Source organism: Medicago sativa, chromosome 4, assembly GCF_051527215.1.
Source record: "Medicago sativa cultivar Bolivia chromosome 4, Bolivia_mono, whole genome shotgun sequence".
Lineage (NCBI taxonomy): Eukaryota > Viridiplantae > Streptophyta > Magnoliopsida > Fabales > Fabaceae > Medicago > Medicago sativa.
In genome coordinates this window covers 29,354,477-29,367,500 of record NC_140752.1, presented here as the reverse complement: position 1 = coordinate 29,367,500, position 13,024 = coordinate 29,354,477, and the positions used below count along the sequence as shown (strand labels likewise).

General features: G+C 37.9%; 2 pseudogenes; both read right to left on the bottom strand.

Annotated features, from left to right (window-relative positions):
- Positions 1–108, bottom strand: part of LOC146927599 (protein RALF-like 32) — a 392-nt pseudogene extending 284 nt beyond the window's left edge.
- Positions 109–1,522: 1,414 nt separating this feature from the next.
- LOC146927598 (SKP1-like protein 1A pseudogene) lies at positions 1,523–2,281 on the bottom strand (annotated as a pseudogene).
- Positions 2,282–13,024: the final 10,743 nt, after the last annotated feature.

Sequence of the window (13,024 nt, the reverse complement as noted above, 5' to 3'; positions counted from 1 at the left end):
TGATATTACAGTGCTGCTAAAATGAGTATAGTGTTAGACTCCAAACACATTTAGAGATGTTTTTGTAATTTTAATATTTTTAAAGAGTATAGTGAAAGTGTTAGACATATTCTCCCCTCGGATTAGTCGATTCTTTGATCGGATACCGAGATTTCAGAAGAAAAAAAAAATTGTTAGACATATTCAATGACTAAAATGATTATTTGCTATGTTGGATTCTTATTATACTAAAATTAATATTCATGTCGATTGTTCTCTATATATATTATAGAAAATAATAGTATATAATATGGCACTAGCTTTTTGTAGTTTTGGTATGTAGTAGTTTGATCCAAGTTTATGAGTATGAAGCTTTATAATTAGGTTGAAATTTATTTATTATTGTTTGATTGATTCAAAGAAATTTATTATTCCTCCACCCAAAACATTATCACTAAATCTTTCTCTTGATTTTATATTGATTCTGTAGTCTATATCAGGTGTATTGTTGGTCATGGCATATGTTACGTTTGTAATTGCAATTGTGGATTCTTGTTGTCTGGTGCGTGTTGTTTCTATTGTTCAATATAGTGCTTGTTTCACGGCTATCTTTATTTATCCCGTTGCATCCTCACTTATGTTGGCTTCGTGCAGGTATTCGCATTAAAGCGAGTGCTTTGGTATTGGTTCTAACTCGAGTAGACCTTGTGCTTCGGTTTGAGCTGTGTTAATAATGAAACAGTTTGTGCAGTATCTTTTCATTTCCTCTCATTCGAATTTAAGTTACCCCATAGTTGCTGGATTTAAGTTACCCCAATAGGTGGTTTCCATGTCTATGGAAAGCACATAATAACACGAGTTTAAACCAGATCAAGAAATTATTTTTCAGTAATTGATAGAACTCAGCATGTGTAGGGTGGTTTTTGATTTTATGTATGCTTTAAACTTGTAAAAATCAAAATCAGTTTATTTAGTTTTGATGTTTTCCTTTTGCTAAGTGACAAAAGAACAATGAAATTCTCAAAATCAAATCCTTATGTGACAAAGTCGTGGAGCACTTGCTAGAACCAACTTAATAAAATCGCTTCAGATTGAAATTCAGCATATATGCCATCACCGGTCACCACTCTAACCACAGCCAACTACTGCTCGGACAATTCCATCCACCTTCGATCGGCAATCCTACTACCACTCTCATACCACAATTTCAAATGAAAACAGAACAAGGAAATGAAAAGTTATAAAAAATTGTTTCAACATTACACAAATTGTGAAGGAGCTGAAAGATACAACAAAATTAAAAGATACACAAACTGTTTAAATCTTCATATCAGAGAACGAATATTACTGATAATCTTTACAATTGAAGGTTCATATCTTTGTCAATATAAATTTATTACGCGGGATTCAAAAAAATCTCAAAATCTGCATGAAAATATGAACCATTCAATCTCAATACGTCAAAAATCCTATTTCAAAGCGTAACATAACAACGAAGCATATATATTATATACACAAAATCAAAATTAAAAATAAGCATAAGTAAAACCCACATGACAGATTCTTAATTGATATTGTAAAATGTTAAAATATAATAATCAAGGAAACATTAATCTCATAACATAAAATCCACATGACAGATCTTTAAATTATATAAATAAAAGGCTTTAGATACTTGACTACGGATTTAATTAATCTATAATAATCATTCAAAAGCCCATTGATTTTCGCTACGAATTTTCTGCTCTTCCTCGGGACTGTAATCATTCTTAATGTTGAACATCTCACGGATCGCCTCTGGTGTCTTAGCCGCCAACATCATGTCTGCCACAGTCTTACAAGTAAGATCCAAAAGACTCTTGATATCCAAATAGTTAGCAGCCAACATAAGATCGAATAAGGTATTTTGATCAACCGGGACGAATTCAGCATCCCACTTCTTAAGTTCATCCTCTAGTGGTTTTTCATTGGATCTTGCAGACTCAACATGTTTTTTGCAATACTCGATAACCTTAGCCAAGATCTTGCCGGTTACGTTCGGAATAGGGATTCCAGTGTCGTCAGAAACATCATCGATCAAATGCTTGATCGTTTTGGATTCCATTGCCACTGCCTCTTCGATTTCAAAGGTTTCACCATCGAAACTCTTGAGGGTGATCTTCTTCACAGATGATTCAGGGAGATCTTCTTTGGTCGCCGATGATTCAGGGTGATGTTCTTTGGATGATGACATATTTTTTTCCTTCTCTTTTTCCAAACCCTAAATTTTTGTCTTTCTCTGAGTTTGAAAACAAAGTGAGGGAGCGAGTGGCGTTTTTATTGAAAAAGAATGGATGTGAGTCAGTACTATTTATAATGCAAGCAACTAGGGTCTTGCCCAACAAGTTTTGTTTTTGGAATCCTGGAATCCACTAGAAAATAGTTGTGTTTTTACGATATTTGATTTTCAATTAAATAGATTTTTTCTTTTTTTCCCAATGAAAATATTTTTTAAGAGATTTTTTTTACTAATTAATTTATTTGACTTGTTTTTGGAACCCTCTAGAAAAAAGTTATATTTTTACAATATATGATTTTCTATTAAATAGATTTTATCTTTTTTTCCCAATAAAAATATATTTTAAGAGATTTTTTTTCCCAATGAATTTTTAAATAGATTTTATCTTTTTTTCCCAATAAAAATATTTTTTAAGCGATTTTTTTGCCCAATGAATTTTTTTGTGCATATGAGAAAAAAAAATCAATTGAAAGGGAAGAACCCACCTTTTGTTCCCCACTGATTTTTGACGGAGATTAGTCACCTCTAACAATGGTGGAATTCAGTGGCAGAGCCAAAAAAAAAAACCCAGGTGGGCCATGATGTAGATTTTCTACATGTCATATAACTATGTACACGTGAGTATATATAGGATCGTTTTCCACAGGGAGTTGCGTTATATCATAAGCGTTTTCACAATCTTTCACATTAAGGTATCATTTATAAAATGTTTGTTTGTAACACTATATCCATAGATGACAATAAAGTAAAAACGAGAAGAGATCGAACTATTTCGCTTGCGGTATAAGATAACGAGCAAGCATAACTGCAGCAATCTCTCGATCGATTAACAGATTCTAGCTTTATAACCAATATTATTACAATCATTTCTACAACATCCTTCGTGTCCAAAGTGACATCGTTATTTCTAAGTTAGCGTTTAAACATTCGTGTCCAAATCCCTTAAATGATAACAAAGTCGATCGGATAACTTAATCGACCGTGTCCAGCCTGATTAAGTATCTGAAAGCATTAAAATCTTGATTAAAAGTAATTATCAAAGGTTTACAAACTTGTCAAGAGTGATATAACATAAGATAGATTGTTATTCTAGTTCTAGATTTAAGAGTTCGTGTCCAAATCATCTTGAATCTCTTTGAAAGCATTAAAAGCGAGAACAACAACAATATTGAATCATTAAGCTAGAACCTTATATATTAAAAGATCAAAAGATTACATAATAGCTTGATTGTTACCTCAATACTACAAAGAAGGTGATAGCTACACATAGACATGTAAACTAATGCAAGGAATGAAGGAAAGATGAAGATTCCATGCCAAGATCCTTGATGTCTCAATGAATCTAGGGTTGAATCTACTCCTTAATCACTTGCTTTGTGTTTCTCTCTAGGAAATAGCTCTGACCTCTCTCTTAGAATGTATAAAAATATCAATGGAATAGTGAATGACCTAAAAGAGAGGTAAGAATGCTATTTATATGGGCCTGTGTTTTTGTACCTACGCTAATAGCGCAATTTACGCTAATAGCGTGGTAGGTCGGCCTCTAATCTGGCCAATGGGCTGCTGCCACGTTGGCCTTGCCCTGCTTCTACGCTCCAGCCATGCTAATGGTGTGGCTTTCTGGACTCTTTACGCTAATAGCGTGTCTCACGCTAATGGCGTGTTTCTTCATGGCTTGCTACGCTCCAGGTACGCTATTAGCGTATCTTTCGGGAGTGATTACGCTAATAGCGTAGCTTACGCTAATAGCGTGTTCTTCATAAGTGCTCCAGATTCACGCTCCAAGTGCGCCATTGGCGTACCTTTCTGACCTTGGGCTTTTCTTCCTCACACTAATAGCGTAGGACACGCTAATGGCGTGGCTTCCTTGAATTTTGACTTTTATTGCTCCTTGCTTGTATTTTCCTGCACAAAAAGGGTAGAATAAGGCTCAAAAGCATAAATGACATATTAACACAATATTTGGAGTTTTCCATAGAGAATCTTGCAAAACAAGTCACTAAAATGCCTAAACTCCTATGTGAAATATATCACTTTTAAACACTTATCAAACTCTCCCCAACTTGGCTTTTTGTTTGTCCTCAAATAAATCAATTGAAAAGGAAACTATCAAGGCTTTGGACAAGGTTTTCAAAATGGTGTCAAACAATTCAAAACAAAAATAAACAAATGGTGATTCAAATATGATCGCGTGGACAAGCATGAAGTCCTCCGCTACTCTAGATTCAAACTAAGAATGCGAAAAATGTCCTAAGCACAAACTATACATAATAAACTTCAAAACATAAACATATCTATCTATGAACCACACCTAACACACTTCTTTAAAAGTAAATGCAATGATATGATGACAATAAGTGAGGTAATGAACACACATCATCATGCTAACATCCTATTTAAGTTAGGTGTTCATCCAAGTATCGTCTCAAAAAGCATAAAAGCATGGATCAAAAGGTCTTGCAAGGGTTATAACTTGGCCGGGCTACAAAAGAAATGTCATGTGTGGGGCAATTGATCAGAAAGCCTATTCAAAGAGGAACATTCTTTGTATCACAACTTGAAATCCAATATCTTCCCTACCAATAATTACAATCTTTGGTGATTATCAAACAAACCAATAACCTTGACAACTTATTCTATTTTTTTCTTTTCCTTCTTTTTCTTTTCTTTTCTTTTTCAAATGTACAATTTTTTTCTTTGATTCAATGTTGTCAGGTTATTTTAACAATTTCACCATAAACTTGACATATAATGCCTCCTTTTCTCCCCAACTTGAATACAACAAAACTCTAATTGAATGTTCCCCTATCCTAAGGCAAGGGACAAAGTACAAAGAGGTTAAGGGTTCAACAAATTAAAAATTATCAAAGTCCTTTCAGAGACAAGCATGAACTGGATTTATGAAAAATTTCAGACAAATTCACTAAGCATTGTGCTTATGAATATTGACAGTTCATGTTTGAGGACTTGATTCATTAGGCTCAGATTGGGGTATTAAATACTCGCTCTTCTCACAGGTAGGCTTTATGTGGTCAAGTAGGTTACTCTCAATTCAAAAAGTGCCTTGATCCTTTCCATGCTTTCAAACAATTCAAAATGATTATCAGATTTAACATAACTAAAACAAGTTAGACGGTGATTATCGGTCTCCAGCATATATACAACAGATTGAAGCTACCTCACATTTATGTTAAGTACTAAGTGGTTCAAAAATATTTATGTTTATGAAAAGAATTAAATGATATATATTTTGTGCAAAGTACAAGTTTCAAATTCTTATTAAAAACCTAGAATAACAGGAAACCAATACCTTGGCTTTACGCTATTTCACAAGTAATATCATTATCACTCACCTGCTTTTGCTCAAACATGGCTCCATGGAGCACTTTAAAATTTATTGTTCATGAGCAATTTTCTTTTGAGAGACACAAGCAAGATGTAAACAAAAAAAAATTCATCCAAAGCATAAGTTAAAAACCAAAAAGCTAAGTTATTAAACCACAATAATATAAAGTACTAAAGTATCAGGTCGAGCACTAAAAACCACAATGCTCGAAGAGTACAAAAACAACCAAATTAAATAAGTTTCAACATGAAATAAAGAAACATAAGTTCGAAAGCAACAATAAAAACATCACTAAAAATCCATGGTATCACTGATCAACCTGTCCATCATCATCCATATCATGATCCACGTCCACATCCAAATCATCATCATCACCTCCAGCATCAGCATCAAGTGTAGCCTCATCATCCATAGCATCTGCCACCCCCACATAAGGACCTGGCCTGCCCTCAGGCCAGTGAACATAGCTCTGGTACTGGTCAGGTGTCATGACCGGGTAATCAGCATTTCCCGGATACATGTGAGCATTGTAGAGGTCCTGGTGTATGCCCATGTTTCTCCTATAGATTGCCTCGTTCTGATCCATCAAGAAGCTGTTCTGGTCCCTCACATACTGGTTATGCATTTGTTGCTCCAGCATGAAAGTCTGAAAACCTGAAAAATCAAAGGAACCAGGGCCCTCAGATGGGCCACCCTCATCATCAGAAAAGTGGCTTTGGGAACACTGCTGCTCTCTCTTCTCCCAAGTGCGGATAGAAGTGTCAGTAATGGTCCCCTCAATGTCTTCATCATAGGGTCCAGTAATGGCTACTCCATGGGCCTTAAGCAAGGCCATGATAAGTCTGGGATATAATAGTGCAACCTTCTTAGCACCGGTGGCAACCTTCAAAGCCACAGCCTTTAGCTCATTGGCTATTATGCGAGCAATATCAACATTTACCTTCTTCATAATACACCAGATGAGTGGTAGGACAGCTTTTGGGGCATCAGATGTATGGGCTCGGGGTAAAGCATTGTGGACAAGAAATTGGAACACTAAGCAGGCCTTAGCATTCATCTCTTTTGTGAGAGCATGCCTGATCTCTCCCCTGTCATTCTTCACAAAGTACCTCCCCTTGTTCATGATATCCCGCTCAATTTGCTCATAGGTCCAGTTTCCTTGAGCATTTCTCTTAGCATAAGTACACAAAGGAGGGTCAGTTGGATCAGGTGAAGGTGGAAGGACTAAGGGATTGCCTAGGAATGCATTGATTGAATCCCTATCAAAAGGGATTTGCTTTCCTCTCACATATGAAGTCCAAGAAAAGGCATCAACAAGGGTAGTGGGTGAGGCATCAGGTGTAGCATTGCAATAGAACTCCTTTACTAAATCAGTGTTAATCTCAGTTGTAGGATAAAGGAGTTTATGCCACTTACGATCAGTGAAAATGTAGAGGAGGTCACAATGTTCACCATCGGGGTGAATGTCAAAAGTTTTCTCGTGCCAGGTTTTGTATTGAGCCATCTTCTTAAACCTGGCAGAGTGGACAGGGGTGGGGAAACGGTTTGGGGTCACAGGTGCAGCAGAGGTTGAGGCACCTTTGCCTCTAGGACGTTTGGTCCCGGTGATTTTGTCTTGGTTCTTAGGTGCCATCTGCGAAATAACCAGGAAATACCAACATATTGCATAGGAAATATTAGCACAAACTGGAATTTATCATTCAAAAACATCAAAAATTTTGAACATCTGGGCAAGTACGAAGAACCACGCTAATAGCGCCTGCCACGCTAATAGCGAAAATTTTCTGGAAAAATTTCGCTATTAGCGTAGATTTCGCTATTAGCGTATTTCTTCGTTCCTGCAATTTTCAAATTTTCAAAATCTTTGTTCCTGCAATTTCTCAGCACAAACCAGCAAATTTTAACCCTAAGTTTCATCCTATGTCTCTACAACACACTAGAATCTTGAAAAGGAATCAAAATCACAACAATTGCACACAAATCATTCAAACCCCTGTTTTATTGAAAAATTTACAAATGGGTCATAGATCCAAAACAGAATGTTTGTTGCATGTGGGTTATGATTCTTGTTCCTTTTCAAACTATAATCAAGGAAGAACAATCTCTAATCACAAATCAAAACTCTAACCCTAACCCTAACCATTGCTAATCATGTCAAAACATGTATTTCTCAATTCAAGAACAAGGAAAAGAAGGAGAATCAAACCTGTTAGTGTAGTGATTGGATGCAAGCAAGAATGAATGATGAAAGGATGAATGCTTGGAACCAATTGAACCAAAAGAAAAGGGTTTTGATTTTTAGGGTTAGTGTGTGAGTGAGAGAAGTTTTTGTGTGTGAGAGTGAAAAAAGAAAGAATGAAACTGTAAAAGGGAAGAGGAGTGGGTTGTGGGGAGTTAAAGGGAGTTACTCTCCTTGGGCCCACAAAATTTTTTTTCTCCTACGCCAAACCTACGCTATTAACGTAGCTTTCTGGAGCTTCCACGCTAATAGCGAAATTTACGCTATTGGCGTGAGGCTTCAGGATCAGTTTTTCAAACTTGTTTCATTTTTGCTTTTAATGCTTATGTACTACTACTACATGCAATAAACATAAAAATACTTACAAAACTGGGTGTGCCTCCCAGCAAGAGCTTGTTTTACGTCATGAGCTCGACGCATTTTGAAGAAATCATGGTTCGCCTAGTGAAATCGTCGACAAACACCGATCAATTTCACCACCGAAATAGGGCTTAAGCCTTTGCCCATTAACAGTCCAGTTGGCTTTTGTGACTGGGTCCTCAAGTTCAACAACTCCATATGGTTTGACCTCTTTAACCATGAAAGGTCCGGACCACTTAGACTTCAATTTTCCTGGAAAGTCTTGAATTGAAAAGTAACACCATTTGCCCCGGCATGAATTGCCTCAGAATGATCTTCTTGTCATGATACTTCTTGGTCCTTTCTTTGTAGGGCTTTGAAGATTCATAAGCTTGATTTCGCAATTCTTCAAGCTCATGCATTTGAAATTTTCTTCTTTCACCGGCCTTCTCTTGATCAAAGTTTAGGAACTTCAATGCCCAAAATGCTTTATGTTCGAGCTCGACCGGTAAGTGACAAGATTTGCCATAGACCATTTGGAAAGGAGTGAGGCCTATAGGAGACTTGTATGCAGTCCTATATGCCCACAAAGCTTCATCAAGTTTAGCCGACCAATCCTTCCGAGATGTAGAGACCGTCTTCTCAAGTATTCGTTTGACCTCTCGGTTGGAAACTTCGGCTTGTCCATTTGTTTGCGGATGATACGGTGATGCTACTTTGTGCTTGACTCCATAATGATCTAGGGCCTTGGCAAGTTGTGTGTTGCAAAAGTGTGACCCTCCATCACTAATAAGAACTCTTGGTGTACCAAACCGGGTGAAAATATTCTTCTTTAGGAACTTCACTACCGTCTTGCTATCGGCTTTAGGCGATGCTACGCCTTCCACCCACTTTAAAACATAATCAACAGCTACCAAGATGTACTCATTTGAATATGATGAAGGAAAAGGGCCAACAAAATCTATACCCCAACAATCAAACACTTCCACTTCAAGGATGAGTTGTAGAGGCATCTCATTTCTCTTTGACATTGATCCGGTTCTTTGGCATTCATCACACTGCTTGCAATGTAAATTGGCATCTTTGAATAGAGTTGGCCAATAAAACCCGGATTGAAGTACCTTTGCGGCTGTTCTCTCCCCGTTTAAGTGACCTCCATAGGGTGAATTGTGACATTTCCATAGGATCTTCTTTGCCTCTTCATCATCCACACACCTACGCAAGAGATTGTCTGCTCCAATTTTGAACAAGTAAGGCTCATCCCACACATAGTGGTTAGCATCATGGAGGAACTTCTTGCGTTGTTGCCATTCAAAATCTTTCGGAATGAACCCGGTTGCTTTGTAGTTCACCATGTCGGCAAACCACGGTCTCACATTGATTGCAAGCAACCTTTCGTCGGGAAATTCTTCACGAACTTCCGGTTCATTCTTGGTTACCTCATTGTTTGTCAACCTTGAAAGGGGATCAGCTACAAGATTCTCCGTGCCTTTCTTATCTTTGATCTCTAAGTCAAACTCTTGAAGCAACAACATCCAACAGATGAGCCTTGGCTTTGAGTCGGACTTAGTAATGAGATACTTGATAGCTGCATGGTCAGTATAAACAACAATTTTGGAACCTACAAGGTAAGAACGAAATTTCTCCATTGCATAAACTATTGCAAGTAACTCTTTTTCAGTTGTGGCATAATTTATTTGTGCCTCATTTAAAACCTTACTTGCATAGTGAATAGCATGAAAAATTTTGTCCTTACGTTGACCCTAGACCGCACCAACAACATAATCACTTGCATCACACATTAATTCAAAATTTAAATTCCAATTAGGAGCAATGATTATTGGTGCAGTGGTCAATCTTTCTTTCAAAGTTTCAAATGCTAAAAGACATTCTTTATCAAAAATAAAAGACTTATCTTTGTTGAGCAAGTTGCTCATAGGCTTTGCTATCTTTGAGAAGTCTTTAATGAATCTCCGGTAAAATCCGGCATGACCAAGAAAACTCCGAACACCTTTGACATTCACCGGTGGTGGAAGCTTTCCAATAACATCGACCTTTGCTTGGTCTACCTCAATACCCTTAGCAGAAATCTTATGACCAAGGACAATACCCTCGGTAACCATGAAGTGACATTTCTCCCAATTGAGCACCAAGCTAGTTTCAATACACCGCTTCAGCACGGTATCCAAGCTATTCAAACACATATCAAATGACGAACCGAAAACTGAGAAATCATCCATGAACACCTCCATGCATTTACCAATAAAGTTGGAGAAGATTGCTTGAACACACCGTTGAAAAGTTGCGGGTGCATTACACAAGCCAAATGGCATTCTTCGATAAGCAAAAATACCAAAGGGGCAAGTGAAAGCCGTCTTCTCGTGATCATCTGGGTTCACGGCGATTTGATTGTAACCGGAGTAACCATCTAGGAAGCAATAAAAGGATTGACCGGAGAGTCTTTCAAGCATTTGATCCATGAAGGGCAAGGGGAAGTGATCCTTCCTTGTTGCTTGATTGAGTCTTCTATAATCTATACACATCCTCCATCCGGTGACGGTTCTAGTTGGGATCAACTCATCTTTATCATTAGTGATCACCGTCATCCCTCCTTTCTTGGGAACTAATTGAACCGGGCTTACCCAAGCACTATCCGAGATAGGATAGATCATGCCGGCTTCAAGCAACTTCACTACTTCCTTTCGCACCACCTCTTTCATGTTTGAATTTAAGCGGCGTTGTGGTTGTGCTACCGGCTTGTAGTTTTCTTCCATCATAATCTTGTGCATACAATAAGATGGACTTATCCCTTTCAAGTCGGATAACTTCCACCCTATCGCTTCCTTGTTGGCCTTGAGGACCTCTACCAATTTTGTTTCTTCATTGATGGACAAGGAGCTACTAATGATCACCGGTTTTGTACCATCTTTTTCAAGAAAAACATATTTCAAATTAGATGGTAAAACATTCAATTCTACCTTGGTGTCATCAACTTTTGCTTCTTCCTTGGATTCTTCTTTCAAATCTTCAAGAATGGCTTGATTAGGAAGAATCTCCTTCAAGGAATCTAGCTCCTTCAAACACTCTTCAATAGCTCTTGCTTCGTCTTCATCAATAGCATTGAGTGCGTCCACCAAAGCACTCTCAAGGGGTGTTCTATTGTGCAATTGCTTCCGAGTAGTCAAGATGACTTCTTCGGTTGCATCCATTTTGAAACATGCACCCTTGTCTTTCGAGTACTTCAAGGCTTCCCAGATGTTGAAAGTAACCTCTTCATCATTTACCTTGACCTTCATGATATTATCATCAAGATCAATCATCATCCGAGCCGTTTGCATGAAATTCCTTCCCATTAAGATAGGCACATCCTCATCTTCTTCGACATCCATAACCACAAAGTCAGCCGGAAAAATAAATTTGTCCACTTTTATAAAAACATCTTCGGCCATACCTAGTGGTTTTGCAAAGGATTTGTCGGCCAATTGCAACATCATCCTAGTCCGCTTTATACAAAGGTCACCAACTCTTTTGGCAACAGACAAAGGCATGAGATTTATGCTTGATCCAAGATCAAGTAGTGCTTTACCAACATGTGTTGTGCCAATAGCTACCGGTAGAGTGACTCTTCCCGGATCTTGCTCTTTCTTAGGCAACGTTCTTTGAATAATAGCACTACAATTGGCATCAATTTGGATTGTCTCTTCATCGTTGACTCTTCTTTTCTTGGAAAGGATATCTTTCATGAATTTCGCATAGACCGACATTTGCTCCAAGGCTTCTGAGAATGGTATATCAATTTGCAACTTCTTGAAGAGTTCAAGAAACCTTGCGTATTGCCGCTCTTTGTCTTTCTTCGATGGAGCATGTGGGTATGGTAAGCGTTGAGCCACCACTTGCTTCTCAACTTCTTGTTTCTTCCCTTTATCTTTCCCCACATCTTTCTTCTTCCTTTCCATCTCCTCTTGTTCCACTAGTTCTCTTTTTTGATTTTTTTCTTTTTCAACTAATTCTTCTTTATTCTTTATATACACTTCCTTCTCTATCTCTACAACATCCTCCTCGAACTTCTCTTTTACCTCCTCATTGACAACTTCATCATCCTTCTCTTCAACAACATCTTCACCTACCCCTTTACCTACTACTCTACCACTCCTTGTAGCAATAGCTTTTGACTGCTATGCTTTGTGATGCTCCTTAGGATTTGGTTGAGTGTTAGCGGTGAAAGTTCCCACTTGCGGAGGACCTTGAGCCATTTGTTGTGCTAACTGACCAACTTGCGTTTCAAGGCCTTTGATGGACGCGTCGGTGTTTTTCTGGTTAGCCATGGACATTTGCATGAATTGCTTCAAGGTTTCTTCGGTGCTTTGGGAATTGTTAGGTTGTTGGGGGTTATTTGGTGGTGGGAATTGGTATTGATTATTGAATGGTTGTTGGAATTGAGGGTAAGGTTGTTGGTAGAAGTTTGATGATGGATATTGGTAGTTATTGTTGTAAGGTGTTCTCCAAGGTCTTTGTTGGTTTTGGTTGGCCGGATATCTTCCTTGGAAGTTGGAAGTACCTGGATTTTGAGCTTGTTGTGAAGTTCCGGCTTGTTGTGGTTGGTTAGGTCTTTGTTGGTTTCCCACATAATTCACCTCTTCTTCAAAAGAACCGGGTGTGGGACAAAAGCCGGTGGGATGATCTCCCGTGCAAAGCTCACAAGCGTTTACCTGAGATTTCCTCCTTCTTGTTTGAGAGATTCGAGAATTTGTTTTGGCATAGCTCTCATCTCCTTTTGCATAGCTTCTATTTGTTGAGTGAGAAGCTTATTTTGAGCCAAAACTGCATCGTTTGCTTCTAGTTC